Source organism: Lipotes vexillifer, unplaced genomic scaffold, assembly GCF_000442215.2.
Source record: "Lipotes vexillifer unplaced genomic scaffold, Lipotes_vexillifer_v1.1 scaffold705, whole genome shotgun sequence".
NCBI lineage: Eukaryota > Metazoa > Chordata > Mammalia > Artiodactyla > Lipotidae > Lipotes > Lipotes vexillifer.
The window spans coordinates 891,257-906,444 of record NW_006793209.1 but is presented as its reverse complement, the minus strand read 5'-3'; positions in this window follow the sequence as shown (position 1 = coordinate 906,444).

The following is a 15,188-nucleotide window of genomic DNA, read 5'->3' as shown; positions in this document are numbered from 1 at the left end:
GAGTTGATTTTGTTTTTCTAATGCCTTCTTCATTTGAAAGCCTTTTGCCTCCTTTTCGAATGGAGGTAATTCTTAGCAGTCTTCTGCATTGAAAAGAAGCTGTGGCATAGATAATGCATTAATATATAGCTTTGGAATGCATGACATGACTCTTGAAAAATCATCCTTTTATACCATCCTTATTATGTTTGCCTAAGACCATGATCAGTTTGTGTTCCTCGAGTATACATTTGAACACTGTGGAAACATAATGAGGAGTGTGTTGAGTGATTCAGATTTTTAAATTAACCGTGGGTGATCATCAAAGCAAATAATGCACACCTGCAAAATTAATCACTTAAACCCTTTGTCTACATGTAAGATTAGATGGTTGAATCGTTATGCTATTCTGTACAGGGATCATTCTTCTCATGAAGCTATTTATCATCTGTCTGGACATGTTGGTTAACACATTTTCTTTTGGAAATCAAAAAGACAGCTCAGAATGTAGAGAATTATAATATTGCCACAATCCACATTGAACAGAATCCAGTGGGGAGGCTGGTATTTTTATAAAGGGTTCTTAAATTTTGTATTGTACTTTATTATTCTACGTTGGGGGAAAAACATGTTTATAGTCATGGGCCAACTGGATCACTCCAGTTACCCCAAGGCCCCAATGTAGTCTGCTCCATGCAGAATTAATCAATTACTAAAAGTGAAACATTCATGCTTTACTGTTTGTTTGCTTGTTTGTTTACTCATTTATTTATTTTGGATCCATCAGTGCACAGAAGCTTTGCATGGTGCTCTGAACAGGGAGTTCCATAAAGCCTGTATTTTCTCCCACTTTGTGCATTAGGGGCCATTTGCAGGTGATTGTGCCAGGTCTCTCTATTGCTGGCCATCTGGTACAGCCTTGGCTTCTGAGTCTTAGAGCCACAGAGCCCCCAGCAGTGAATTTAACACCCATTCTGGTATAAAACAACCATTTGGCCAACTTTGATGGTCTTTAAACTGTCAACTACCCTCTGGTCTGCCTTGACTGCCACAAATTCATCTGTGGTTTGTTTGCTGGAAAATAAACTTCAAGGTATTTAATCATATACTTTTGGTTACATCCAAACAGTAAGTGTTGCAGTTGCGTTTATGGAGCTTAATCATGGAGCAAGTGTGAAAATATTCTATGTGGATATTCAGAGTGAGTCAAAATAGCCATGTTATTTGAGTAATAAGTTAGACATGGTTTTAAGAGCAGTGAGTCCATGGATTGTAATTAGAAGAGTTTAATATTCACAAGGATGGTGTGGCATATAGTTTCTGAAGGATTGCCATCATGTGTATGCCTAATAAGTATATTCTTCGTGAATAGGCTAAGGCAATATTAATTTACTAAATGAGATGGTGGTTGTCAGGAGCAATTAACTACAATGATTTCAAAGTCCTCTGCAAAGAAAGCGCATTGTATAAACAAACCTTTGAATTAGAATGGGCCCATAGGCCTAGAGATGATGAAAAATATGATCATATCTAAAATTTCTGACAATAGAAAAAGAAAAAATGTCATTCATTTTGTACCCTTTATTTTATTGTATTGTATTTTAATTAATTAATTTTTAAATTTTATTTTTGGCTGCGTTGGGTCTTCATTGCTGCGCACGCGCTTTCTCTAGTTGCGGCGAGCGGGGACTACTCTTCCTTGTGGTGCGTGGGCTTCTCATTGCGGTGGCTTCTCTTGTTGCGGAGCATGGGCTCTAGGCGTGCGGGCCTCAGTAGTTGTGGCACACAGGCTTCAGTAGTTGTGGCTTACAGGCTCTAGAGTGCAGGCTCAGCAGCCATGGTGCACGAGCTTAGCTGCTCTGCGGCATGTGAGATCTTTTTGAACCAGGGCTCGAACCCGTGTTCCCTGCATTGGCAGGCAGACTCCCAACCACTGTGCCACAAAGGAAGCCCCTCATCTTATACCTTTTAAAAGTTTCTAAAACTTCTTACCATTGGCTACAGTCCTTTCTTCCCTCAGTTTTATTGAGTTATAGTTGACATACATCACCGTGTAAGTTTCAAGTGTACAGCATAAGGTTTGACTTTCATATATATATAAAAATTATTACCCCAGTAAATTTGGTTAACATCATCTCTAAAGATACAATACAAAGAAATAGAAGAAAGAAGGAAAAGAAATTTCTCTTTGTGATGAGAACGCTCAGGATTTACTGTTAACAACTTTCATATACAGCAGTGATAACTATAATTATCATGTTGTACGTTGCATCTCTAGTACTTATAATTGGAAGTTTGTACCTCTTTTGACCACCTTCCTCCAATACCCCTCGCTCCACTCCCCACCTCTGATAACCACAAATCTGATTTCTTTTTATAATTGGCTACATCCTTAACCTAATATAGCTGAGAAAGATTTGCGGAAATCTTAAGTATTTGTTGAATATTTAATAAGCTTGGAGGTTAGAAATAAACATGTATACTAAATTGATATAAATAATGGTTAATTATTTAAAAAACCTGCCCCGGGGGATATATATATATATAGGATTTTTTTCTCCCCTATATGGAACACATTGATATGGATACCTAGCATTAAAAATACATATATTCAGACATTTATTTAGTAGGTAATTAGTGAATTTTAGTCCCCTAAACTCACCTTTTCTCTACAAAAAGCCACTATGTATGAGAATATGAGTATATAATATTTAAGCTCTAAAGTAACACAAAGACTATTAGCAATGGAAGGGATCTTAAAAACCATCTGCCTGAAACCCTTAATTTTATAGGTGAGGAAACTCAGGACTAGATAGCTGAAGGGACTTGCCCAAGATTTTAACAGTGACAGAGTTGAGATTTGAGCTCTGGTTTCCTGTCTCTTAGGCCATTATTCTTTCCACACTCCAGGAGATAAGAGAACATTCTAAATAATTTTATGCTTACCGAGGACCAACTCAGCAAGAAGACAGGTAGAGATCACCAAAGCCAAACTGTCACTTTCGAACTTGGCTTATAATATAATATGTTTTCTCGCTTCCTACCCTTTGTTGTAGTATGGATGACAGTATTTCTTCAGTGCTGAAGCAATGTATTTTTCTTTGTCATTTTAAATTCAGTGAAATGTAAGAATGTATTTAGTATTGATACAAACTTTATTTAAAGATTGATCTAAAGTTATCTGTAACTTTAGTATTAGTCAAAATACTACATAGGATATTTAATTCAGTCCAATAAGGATGAATTGAATGATCTTCCGCCATGAGAAGCTCACAATCTACTTACAAGGGCTCATAGGTGTTAAAAATATTTGTAGATCGTGAAAGTTACCATGCAATATGTTTAGATCATTCTTCCTTTTCTCTCATCGACCACACTCAATCTGTCACCAAACTCTGTTGGTTTTTACCTCTTAAGTATTTGGCAATATATACCCCCCTCCTTACGCTTTTCCCCAAACTGCTATAATTCAGGCTGTATCACCTCTGGGCTGACTTTTGCAACAGCTTTTTAACTGGCCACCAGTCTCTGTCCTCTTCTTTTAATCCCATGCAATCCAGCTTTCTTAACATCACCGAGTTATTTTTTTTAATTTCCAATCACTGCATGGCTTAAAATCTGTCACTTGCTCCCACCATCGAGAGGCTAAAGTTCTAGCACCATTGCATCCACTCACAACATTCTGTTGTACCTTTTCCCCCAATATACTGATATACTGATATACAATATACTGATAGATATTGAGGATACTGATCCTCAATATCTAACACCCCAGCCCCACCCTGCATCTCTGTTCCTGTGACCTTTGGACTTTCTTTCCAATTCCCCCTCGTCCTCACTCCCACCAAGGAAGCCGGCAAATGCCTTCATCTTTAAGATGCACATCTTCCTCTTTGTTCACTTGGTATAATTGCATTGTTATTTGTTACATTTTTCTCTCAGTATATATAAATTCAGGAACTTATTTTTTTGCCTATGTATCCTCATCCTGTATTTTGAGGAGCTCAAATGCAGTGGATCTTCATTATTTGTGGATTCTGTATTTGAGAATTCACCTACTCACAGGAATCTATTTGAAACTGCAAAACAAATACTCACGGTGCTTTCACGGTCATTCACAGATATGCACCAAGTGGCAAAAATTTGAGTGGCCTGAAGTGCATATCCCCAGCTGGGTATGAATAAGGGGACACTCTGCATTCTTGGTTCAGCTCTCATACTGTAAACGCGTGTCCTTTTAACAGTCTATTTAGTGCCACCCTTTTCACATTTTTGTGCATTTTCTTGGCGATTTTGCTGTTTAAAATGGCCCCCAAAACATAATGCTGAAGTGCCACCTAGTGTTTCTAGCACAAGAAGCCTATGATGTACTTTATGGAAAAATATGTGTGTTAAAATAAGCTTTGTTCAGGCAGGATCTATAGTGCTGTTAGCTGTGAATTCATATGTTAACAAATCAAGAATATACATTAATATGAGGTGGCTTTAAACAGAAACACACATAAAACAAAGTTATGTGTAGTTTAGTTGAAAATGTTGTGCCTGGAGCTCATAGGAACTTAACCCTGTATTTTTCCTAGGAGCAATGATTCAATATTTGCTATTTCAGTGTTTGTAATGACTATATAACAGAACTGTGAATAATGAGAACTCTCTGGATATTTGGTGGAAGTCCAAATGAATAAATGAGTCCCATCCATAGCTCTCTTCCCTCCAAGTTTAGTGGCTCATGAGAGGACAAGTTTCATTCTAACAATATCAATGAGGAAACCTGTTAAAACTCCTTTTTGCAAATACTGATAGTCGTTTTACATTTTTCTCGGATTAAGTAACAAGACACACTTGTGAATTAACATAGTGCATGGGAAGAGAAGGGAACCAGGCATTGAAGATCAGGTTCAAGCCCTGCATCTCTTCCTTTGGATAAATCATTCTTTAAGATTGTTTAATCATTCATAAAATGGATGTGAATAATACCTACCCTGCCCTGCTTACCATATTGTTGAGGAGAAAGAGTGAAAAGTGAAATAACTGACGTGTAACTTGAACTATGTTGCATACATGTGAAGACACATTATACCACATATTCACAGCTTGACTGGAATGAATAAGGCTCAGTCTTTGGTACAGCAACTGCTTTTCCAACTTTGTCATTCCTCTCCCTTCATCGTTCTTTTTCTGACATCTTTATTCACACTCTCTCCTTAAGAAGAAAGACTACTAAGTGTCCATCGACAGATGAAAGGATAAAGAAGATGTGGCACATGTACACAATGGAATATTACTCAGCCATAAAAAGAATGAAATTGAGTTATTTCTAGTGAGGTGGATGGACCTAGAGTCTGTCATACAGAGTGAAGTAAGTCAGAAAGAGAAAAACAAAGGCCGTATGCTAACACATGTATATGGAATCTAAAAACAATAAATGGTTCTGAAGAACTTAGGGGCAGGATAGGAATAAAGACGCAGACGTAGATAATGGACTTGAGGACACGGGGAGGGGGAAGGGTAAGCTGGGACGAAGTGAGAGAATGGTATGGACATATATACACTACCAAGTGTAAAATAGGTAGCTAGTGGGAAGCAGCTGCATCTCCCAGGGAGATCAGCTCGGTACTCTGTGACCACCTAGAGGGGTGGGATAGGGAGATTGGGAGGGAGATGCAAGAAGGTGGGGATATGGGGATATGTGTATACCTATAGCTGATTCACTTTGTTATACTCCAGAAACTAACACAACAGTGTAAAGCAGTTATACTCCAGAAACTAACACAACAGTGTAAAGCAGTTATACTCCAGAAACTCACACAACAGTGTAAAGCAGTTATACTCCAGAAACTCACACAACAGTGTAAAGCAATTATACTCCGGAAACTCACACAACAGTGTAAAGCAATTATACTCCAGAAACTCACACAACAGTGTAAAGCAGTTATACTCCGGAAACTAACACAACAGTGTAAAGCAATTATACTCCAGAAACTAACATTTGTGTGTGGTGTAAGCAGTTTACTTCAATTCATACTGATTGCCTTAGGCCGACTGCCTTACAGATTTCCATTGGAGCGCTACTATTACATTATCCTTTGACCTGGGTCCAAGCACACAAGAAAAGACAGATTGACTCACTAATCCACTCAATAAATACTTACTGAACATCTCCTCTGTGCCAGGCATGATGGTCAGTGATGGAGATGGAGTGATGAGCAGGGAGAGAGTGAAGCCCCCGTCCTAATCCACAGCAGGGGTGGACTCAATAATTAGCCATGATTATGAAACAAATAGGAAGTGAAGGAGAGGAAAGACACCTTACCTGGACGTGGGCTTGAAGGAGGTGATGGTGTCCTGAAGAAGTGACACGTGATCTGAAATCCAAAGAGGACTAGTGGGAGCTAACTTGGTGAATGAAGTTGCAATGGAGAGAGGAGAGAGTTTTGAGTGTCTCAAATAGGTGTGCAGCCTGTGCAAAGGCCCAGTGGCAGGATGGAACATGACACATTTAAGGAACTGAAAATAACTGGTATGGCCAAAGAGCAGTAAGTACATGGGAGATTGATACATAAATGTACTTGGGTTCTGAAAGGATCACTTGGGTTCTGAAAGGATCACTCAGCCTCCAGGTGGAGACTGGATCTTAGAGGGTTGGGGTAACCTACAGGTGACCTCACATAGGAGGCTATTGTAATCATCCAGGAAACTACTGTCAGGATTTGCTCCAAAATTTATAATAACTTAGGAAGTGAGTAGTTCAAATAAAGTTACAATTTCTTATCTTAAATTTCAAAAGCTGAGTTAATAATTAGTACCTTCATACTGATGCTATAAATTTTGAAATAATGCTCATAGACAAGTATGTATGTTTGGTAATACCTGAAGTGTATTAAAAGGTTGCTTGCTTGCCAGTAAAATTCTTGATAATTCCACTTTTTAAAGATAGAAAAGCTAAGCACTTAAGAATTTAAAATTTGTGGCTCCTTTTGGTTGTGATAGTGAATTTGAAGTTACTCTTTTGGAAAAAGAACTCAGCCTGCAGAACCTGTGATAAGGAAGGGAGATGGGCTTGTTTAGAGAGACAGGAAGACTAGACTCTCCTGTCATCCCTTACAAAATATTAGTAGTGAACTTCCAAGTTAAAAATACATTTTTAGGGTTGGGGTGAGGAAAATGAGCTGGACAGAGTTTAAACAGGCCAAGATTTCTTAGTGGATGAGGACAGCATGTTAGCATCCCAGATGCTGCTAACCATTTAGAGCTTGTGATGCCAGCAAATTATTCAACAATAAAAGTAGTTGTGGGGGAAGGAATGATCTCAGTCCTATGTCCTATGAAGTTTTTTTTTAATGAGGTATCAATTTTAAATGATTAGGCAAATGTAGAGAAATATGCTTTTTTCCGCTATTCTCGGCCTGTCTTGGTAGATTGTAATCTCTGTGTTCTTAGCTTCTGGTCTCTGCTGTCAGCACAGAGGAAGCAGGGTATACCAGATGTCTGGTTGTAGTTGTGGCTCCTTTATTGCTTCAGCTTCTCCACAGCTGTTCTTTTGATCCTTAATGCCTGCTGAGAGGAGTGCTTTAGTTGGTGACAGGCTCAGCCAGTCTTCCTGATTTGTTCTAGAATGCAGTGGCCACAGCTGGTAATGAGTTCAGTAGTATTTAGGGCTCTAACACATCTTGGGGCAAGGGGTATGGCCCCTCTTTCAGGCGCTACCAAGAGATTAAGCTTATCTTCCAGTCTTAACTCCTGTCCTGCTTTCATTTTAACTCTCTTGACAGGGAAGGGGTTCTTCTGTCTTTTGTGGTCTCAGTTTTAAATCAGCATGGTATCATTTTTGTAAAGCTGTGCCTGAAGTTTGATGAATTAACTTTAGAGGTGACACCATGCATGTCTGGTAGAAATATGGTTTGTATAAAATTGTATAATCCTCATTGTGCAGAACGTGAAGAAAGGGATAAATATAGCTTTTTGCCAATAATCTTTGTAATAAGAAGCTTAGAATGTGATCCTATTATTTGAATTTTCCTTGCCTTATGTTACATTGTTTAGTACTATGCTACAGAATAGTATAAGCATACTACAAATTCAAACTCATTTTTGGACAAAGTGAGGCTTAGATCTTTTAAAGAAAAAACGTACACAAAGGTGAGAGAATTGTAATATCAAATACTCAGAATCACTCAGTTTTATATACTGTGTGAAAACTAATGGACATATTTTATTATTTTATTTTACTAACTGTAGGAAAAAAAATTAAGTGGTGAAAGTGACAAAAACAGTAAACTATCACTGTGTCTTCCTATTTGTACTAAGAAGATCTTTCTATTATGTCTTCCTTTGTTCATTTACTGCTTTGTGGTCTTCTCAAAAGGAAAACTTCTGGCTAATGCAGTCACATAGTTTGGAAGATTTCTGTTTGCTCCAGAGGATGTTGGAGAGACCCTATTCCTTTTTCCGGCATCTGAGTTTAAAGATAAATGGTGTTTTTGTAAAAATAATACTATTGTAGAATTTTTATAGTACTTCTGGAGAACAACAAAGAGGAGTGTTTCTTAGCATCCCTGTGAAGTTTCTAGCAACTATAATCATCCCAATTTGTAAAAAAAACCAAACTAGTTAAGTAAAATTTATCTCTAATAGCAGACTAAAATCTATTCTCAGTTCTAAGTAGGTCGTCTGGTGCTAAGTCTGCTCTTATAACACGAATATGTTTTGTCTCTTTTGGGTCCCGTGTGGCTCTTTCCTCCCAGCGTGTCAAACTATCCTCATCACCACATCAACGTAAAGCATTCAGGGACCAGACTTTGCATATACTGACTTAGCCCACCTCCTGAGCTTTACCCCAGTGTGCCTATTCACATTGCTATCACGGCACCTATCTCATTAAAACTATATTTTTCTATCTGTCTTGACCCCTGCTGTCTCCTGGTCTCAATTGTGCTGACTCCTTGAGGATAGAAACTTTAAAATATTTACTTGTTTATTTTTAATATACTTAGTTCTAGGCACACTGTCTTGGGCATAGTAAATACTAGGTGAGTGTTTAGTAAAGGAGGGCCATGAGAGAGAAGGAGAGAGAGAGGGAGGGAGGGAAGAATGGAAGGAGAAAGAAAGGAAGAAAAGTAGGGAAGAGGTATGGAAGGGACAAAAGGATGGATGGGTCTGCCAGTTACTAGCCATGGGGTTGTTTGCCTGAGCCTCTGTTTTCCTATCTGTCAAATGGGGGAAATGACACATACCTTTTGTGGTTAATCAGGGAGTACCTGAGAGAACCTTTGTAGAATATCCAGTATGGTTCATTGTTTTCTTTCCAGTCCTTCTCTCTGAAAAATCCTATACGTCCTCTAGTTTTCCCAAATGTATCCTGCCCAGCCCAGTTTGAAAATTCCAAGGCTTCAGCATGTAAATATACAGGTTATTCTACTTCAGACTGAATTTTAATGTTCTCTTGATGGCTTCCTTCTGATCTTTCCATGAGGGCCATGTGGTATATGCCTGAGCCACCTTTTCCCATCTCCTGATCAGTGACATCCTATTGGTAGGTTGAAATTGGATTAGAAATTGACCAACATGTTTTCCTCCCAGAGATTGGATGTTAGACATTTACCAGCACAGCACTACTCTAGTCTTTCCTGCCTCTGTCCTGTAGGTGGCTCCTGGGCATGGGCACTGGGTGTCCTATTTGTGAATATCTCTTATGTTAATTCAACATTGTACATGTTGACAACAGTGATCTGACAGTAACAATGAAAAATGAAGGCAAATATATGGCAAAGACAAAGCCAAGGAACTCAAGGAGAAATATAAGTCATCCCATGTCTCAGAAATAATTACCTTCTTAGACTAGATAATTAACAATATGGTTATCTAATTTTTAAGCACGTTGTAGATTTATTAAGAACGACTTACTTTATATAATGTCCTATAATGCTATTATCATCATTAAATGTTTCTGAATATCTTGTTTTTCTCTTTGATCCACTCATTCTTTTGAATATTCCCTTTTTGTCTGTCTTAATACTTTACATTTTAACAAAGGCTAACTCAACCGTTCTTAACAAGCATGTAGTCAGTCCCTGTCTTTGACCCACCAAAATGAACTGTTAAAAAAGGTCTTTTACATTTCAATTTATTTGTGGATAAGAGAGTTTTATTGCTTTTCCTATAGAAAGATAGATGGAATTCCTCTTTATAAGGAATAAGTAAAAACTCTACACCTTGCTATGTAAGGTCTTTCCTCAGTGATCAGGCCTAATCTACTGCTTCAGCTCTATGACCCCCTGCTGCAGGACTCAAACTTTCTTTCCAAGGGAGATTGGCCTTAAAATTTCCACCTCTGGGTTTTGTTCACACAACTCACCACAAGTTTAAACTCTGCTCTTCTGTCAGACAGGGAAGCTCGAGTTCTCCATTGCTCCATCTCCACTCATATCAACACACTGTCATGCTCCATTTGATTTAGTGCTGAAATCAAACAACCACACACACACACACACACACACACAGACTCTTTTACTCTTGGCTCCCTAAATAGACTGTAAATTCCTTGAGTTTAGGGAAGAGTGTCCTATACCAATTTTTATCCCCCCTGTATCTAGTAATGTGCCTTGATAGGTATTAATTTGATGTTAAATTAATTAATTAATTGGTTAGTATGGATAGGAAGTGGGTATTGGATATAATTAGAGAGCTGATAACGGGAACGTATCACAGTTGATGGGAAGTGCGAAGTTGGTAATAGCTGTAATTAGAGACCTAGTAACAGGAGCATATCAGGAAAGGGATGCTGATGGGAAGAACTGGGAAGAGAAGTTCTTCACAGGGAAGAACTGACAAGAGCAGAGGCATTGAGGCTGAAGGGCTGAAGAAATATCCCACCAATGGTGTAGGGCTTTGTGGTTTTGGAATTGGGAGAGTAGGATGTTTCTCTGACAACCTCGGCAGCAGAAAAATCTGTTGTGGTTTGTATCTTCCCTCACATCTATCTATATGTATCTATGCAAGTATCTATATCTCTGTGTGTGTGTGTGTGTGTGTGTCTCTCCCTTTATGTATGTAAGTATGTATGTATCTATCTATCTATCACTATAATATCCTTGAGATATACTCCAGCAAGATTATAGAGCGTTTATATTCCTCTTCCTAAGAGTAACCTTACCCCATGTTTTCTAGATCCAGAGTGTTAACTTGAAGATAATGAAGGGAGAAATGGACCGTGTAAAGAACTAAAATCTAGAAAAAATTATTTTAAACTTACCTTTCTGGAATGAAATTCTTTGAATGTGAGACTGAGTATCCCTAATTTTAAATATGTTGACTATTAAATGTTTATTTTAAGCAAGTATAGGGAAGACATCAAAGCAATTAAAATGGTGTGGCGACTGGGAGAGTACTGCACCCTCCTAGTACTGGGAATCTTCAACAGAAGACTTTCCTTTTCTTTTGCACTTTTTTTCTTTCTTTTCCTAATTGAAATGACCTACCTTTGTTACTATTGAAAATCATTCTGTTTTTAATTCCAACTTGTAGGGGTTGTTTGAAACTGTGTCCGACCCTCTAAGCCCTCAAGTTGGATGTCAATACAGCCTTAATAAGCATTCTTTGTTTTCTTATCATCCAAGTTACCCTTCAAAATACCAGCTGTATCAGGCCCCAGAAAACCTCATTGGATGTCCCTCAGTAAATTGATAACTTTCCCAGAGCTGTGCCCATCTGTCTTGGCCCTATAAGTTGATAGTGCCTGAATGTACTCAGTGAATCTTGGTAAAATATTATCCTTTCTCAGTTTCCTGTATCTTTATTTAAGTGTTATAGTTGTCATAAGCATACATATTCGTGAATCAGAAATGCTGTATAACGACCTTTTTTATTTACCATATAACCTTGTGAAATAACTCAGTAGTTCGTGAATTAAAGAGCTCATCAACCCTAACTCTGAAGTACTTAGGACTCTTTAGAGCTGATGCAAGATATGTTTAGGCTTATTAACTGTCTACGTAAGATATGGATGGATGTACTGCCTATTAGTCCCTCAGGTTCTCATCTATGTAATGGGGATACCAAATAGCATTTAGCTCTTAAGATTGTTAGGTGCATTAAGTGAGATCATGTACATACACTGCTTAGAACAGCCTGGCATATATGCACGCTATATAAGTTTTGGTTTTTTATCGTTAGGTGATTTGAAGTGGTCAATGTAAATGTGACTGATCATTTTTAGGTCTGTATTTGTTTACTGAGGCATACTTTATATACGATAAGATGGATAATTTTATATGTGCAGTTTGATGACTTTTGGCAACTGTATACACTCATGCAATTCACATTCCAATTAAGATATAGAATTTGAATCACCCCAGAACATTCCTTGTGCCTCTTTACAGTTAATCACATCTCCCAGAAAACAAAATCATTCTGATTTCTATCATCAAAGATTAGTTTTGTCTGTCACAGAACTCCAGATGAATGGAATTATAGCATATGTACTCTTTTGTGTCTTGTTGCTTTTCTGTGTCATATTTTGGACATTCACCTGTGTTGTTACATGTGCTGAGTGGCATTTCATTATATGAATATATAATTTGTTTATCCACTTTTCTATTGATGAACATTTGGGTTGTTTCCAGTTGGGGGCTCTTAATGAAGCTGCAGTGCATGTTCTTATATACATATTTTTGTGGATATATGTTTCCATCTCTCTTGGGTAACACCTAGGAGTGGAACCACTGGATCGCAGGGTAGGCACGTGTCAGCTCTTAAAGAAACTAACATTTTCTGAGAGGGTTTTTACCATGTTCATATTCTTTCCAGCAGTGTGCGAGATTCCCAGGTGTTGCGTGCGTTTACTGATCTCCATCTGTCATTTCAGCCGTCCTCATGGGTGTGACGAGGATCTCATTATCGTTTTCATTTCCACGGTTTCCCTGTTGACAAATGGAGCAGAGCTTCTTTTCATGTGCTTGTCGGCCAGTCATACATCTAACTTTGTCAAGTGTCTGTTCAACTCTTTTGCCAATGTTTAACTCGTTTGCTTTCATTATTAATTATTTTAATGTAATTTGAATACTTATATAACAAATTATTTGTATATGTACAGCACATTAATTATGTATTTAATCCATTTGTCAATGGGAGGAAATCACTGCCAGAGTGGGTTACTTATCCTCAAATAGACTCAGTAAAGTATCAATACCTTTGTTGCGGAGTTTCACACCAAAACCAGAGCCAAAGCAGGTGTTGTTACCATCTGAGAGTGATAATCATTTGCAGATGCTACATATGGTGTCTCTAGTATCTCAGATTCTACAGTATGTAGTTCTCTCCGTTTTTACGCTTTTGTGACTTAATCATCCCCTTCCTACACTTGTTTTAATTTGTCTGTTTCGGGAGAGAACAAAAATCCCTGTGAGAATATGAGAATAATTAGTTTCTATGAATTGGGTATTTGAAACATACCCTTTTTTTAGGTAGGGAGAGCAACTGTCTCTTTTTTGCCGGAGTGGGGAGAGTGCATTACCTTCTATGTACAATAAGGTAACTGAAATTTGAATGCTTTCATTAGCTTGTATCGGGTCATTACAGTAGTGACAGCTAAGAAATGTTAATACATACTTAGAAAATGTGTTTGTTAATGGTTCTCAGGCAAAGAATGCGACAGAGCTGCCCCTAATTCCATAAACATAAGGCATATTAATCCCTTTAGTTGACAGGTGTTTAAATGGGCAGATTGGATGAGTAATTGGGTTGTTCTTCTAATCCTTAGCTTTGAATATAAATGAGAAATATCTCGATATTTTTATTTGTCTTCAGTAACGTCTTCTAATTGATTTATTTGAAAATAAACTGTTGTGCAGAACAGTGATTTTTTTCCAGCATCTGTTGTTCATATGAGAAAGTTTGCAATCATAAAACATTTTTAAAAGTCCATACCTTTTAACACTCAACTCTGTTTCCAAATCCCATATGGAGGACTGGAGAAGTCATCCTCCAATGATTTCATTTTAAATAACATTAATTTTTTAAGGAAAAAAAAAAAAGCTATTCCCTAGCAAGAAGATGAATTCCTTTGGAGGCTGCTCTGTGCCTTATATGCCCCCAGGATACAATTTAGTGTTCTACCATGACCCAAAAATTTTAAGGTAGTTTCCAGAAGAGCCTAATATGCTCTCAAGAGGCAACACCTGTCCTGGAAAGACCCCGCTCAATATTTCTCTTTACTTGATGACAGTGAGAGAAATTACTTAACATTTTAAAGAGTGGGCTGATATATTTCTGAACCTTTTGTTGCTGTCTCTCATCTGTCAGTGTGATGAAGAAAAATTAGAGTAAGTGAGAATTGTGGCAGGAGAGACATGGGAGACATTTTTTAGAGCAATTTAGGAAGAAAAGTTTGGAAGAAACGTTGGGGAGTTCTTCAGTACCAAATGGGGCCAACAAGCCAAGAAGCTCGCAAAAGGTCAGCACCTTAAAAACTGACAATGCAGCCAGTACCTCACAGTAAAGCCACAGTGAATGAGAGAAGGACAGTGGGGACGGGGGCAAGGAGGTCAGGTCATAAAATGTGGTACCATGTACACAGAGACCCCAGGGCAGGGAACATCTGAGTAGCCAAATTATGTATGTATATATTTTTTCCCCAAGAGGCTGAAAAAAATGCACAACCTAAAAGTGGAGAATTAGGTCTTATTTAGTGGACTTACTGAGGACTTAAGCCCAGGAGAAAGCCTCTCAGATACCTTTGAGGGACTGTTCTGAAAAGGTAGGGGAGAAGCCAGGATATATAGGAAGTTTTGCAAAAAAAAAAAAAAAAAAGACAGGTAGTGGATCATCAAAAGATTAATGCTAATTGAAGGAAAAACAGACATTTCAAGTGAATGAATTTAGTGCTTTTCTATATATGGGAAGATGCAAGAGTCTGGGTTTAAAATAATTCCTTTGATATGCACCTTAACTGGGCCAGTTAGGGCCAGTATCCCGTTTCCCTCCATCCTGAATCCCCTCAGGGTGTGCCATTGTGGGTGTCTGCAGAGGCTGATGACTTGATGGTCCAAACATCCTTTGCTTACTGATATGGCAGATGACATTCTTTGTCCACAGGATCTTTCTATATTTTATGCCCATATATACCATCATTTGTACAAGCATTTGAAACTTAGTTCATTGCAGACAAACTGTGCAAATTTTTTTTTTTTTTTTTTTTTTTTTTTTTTTTTTTT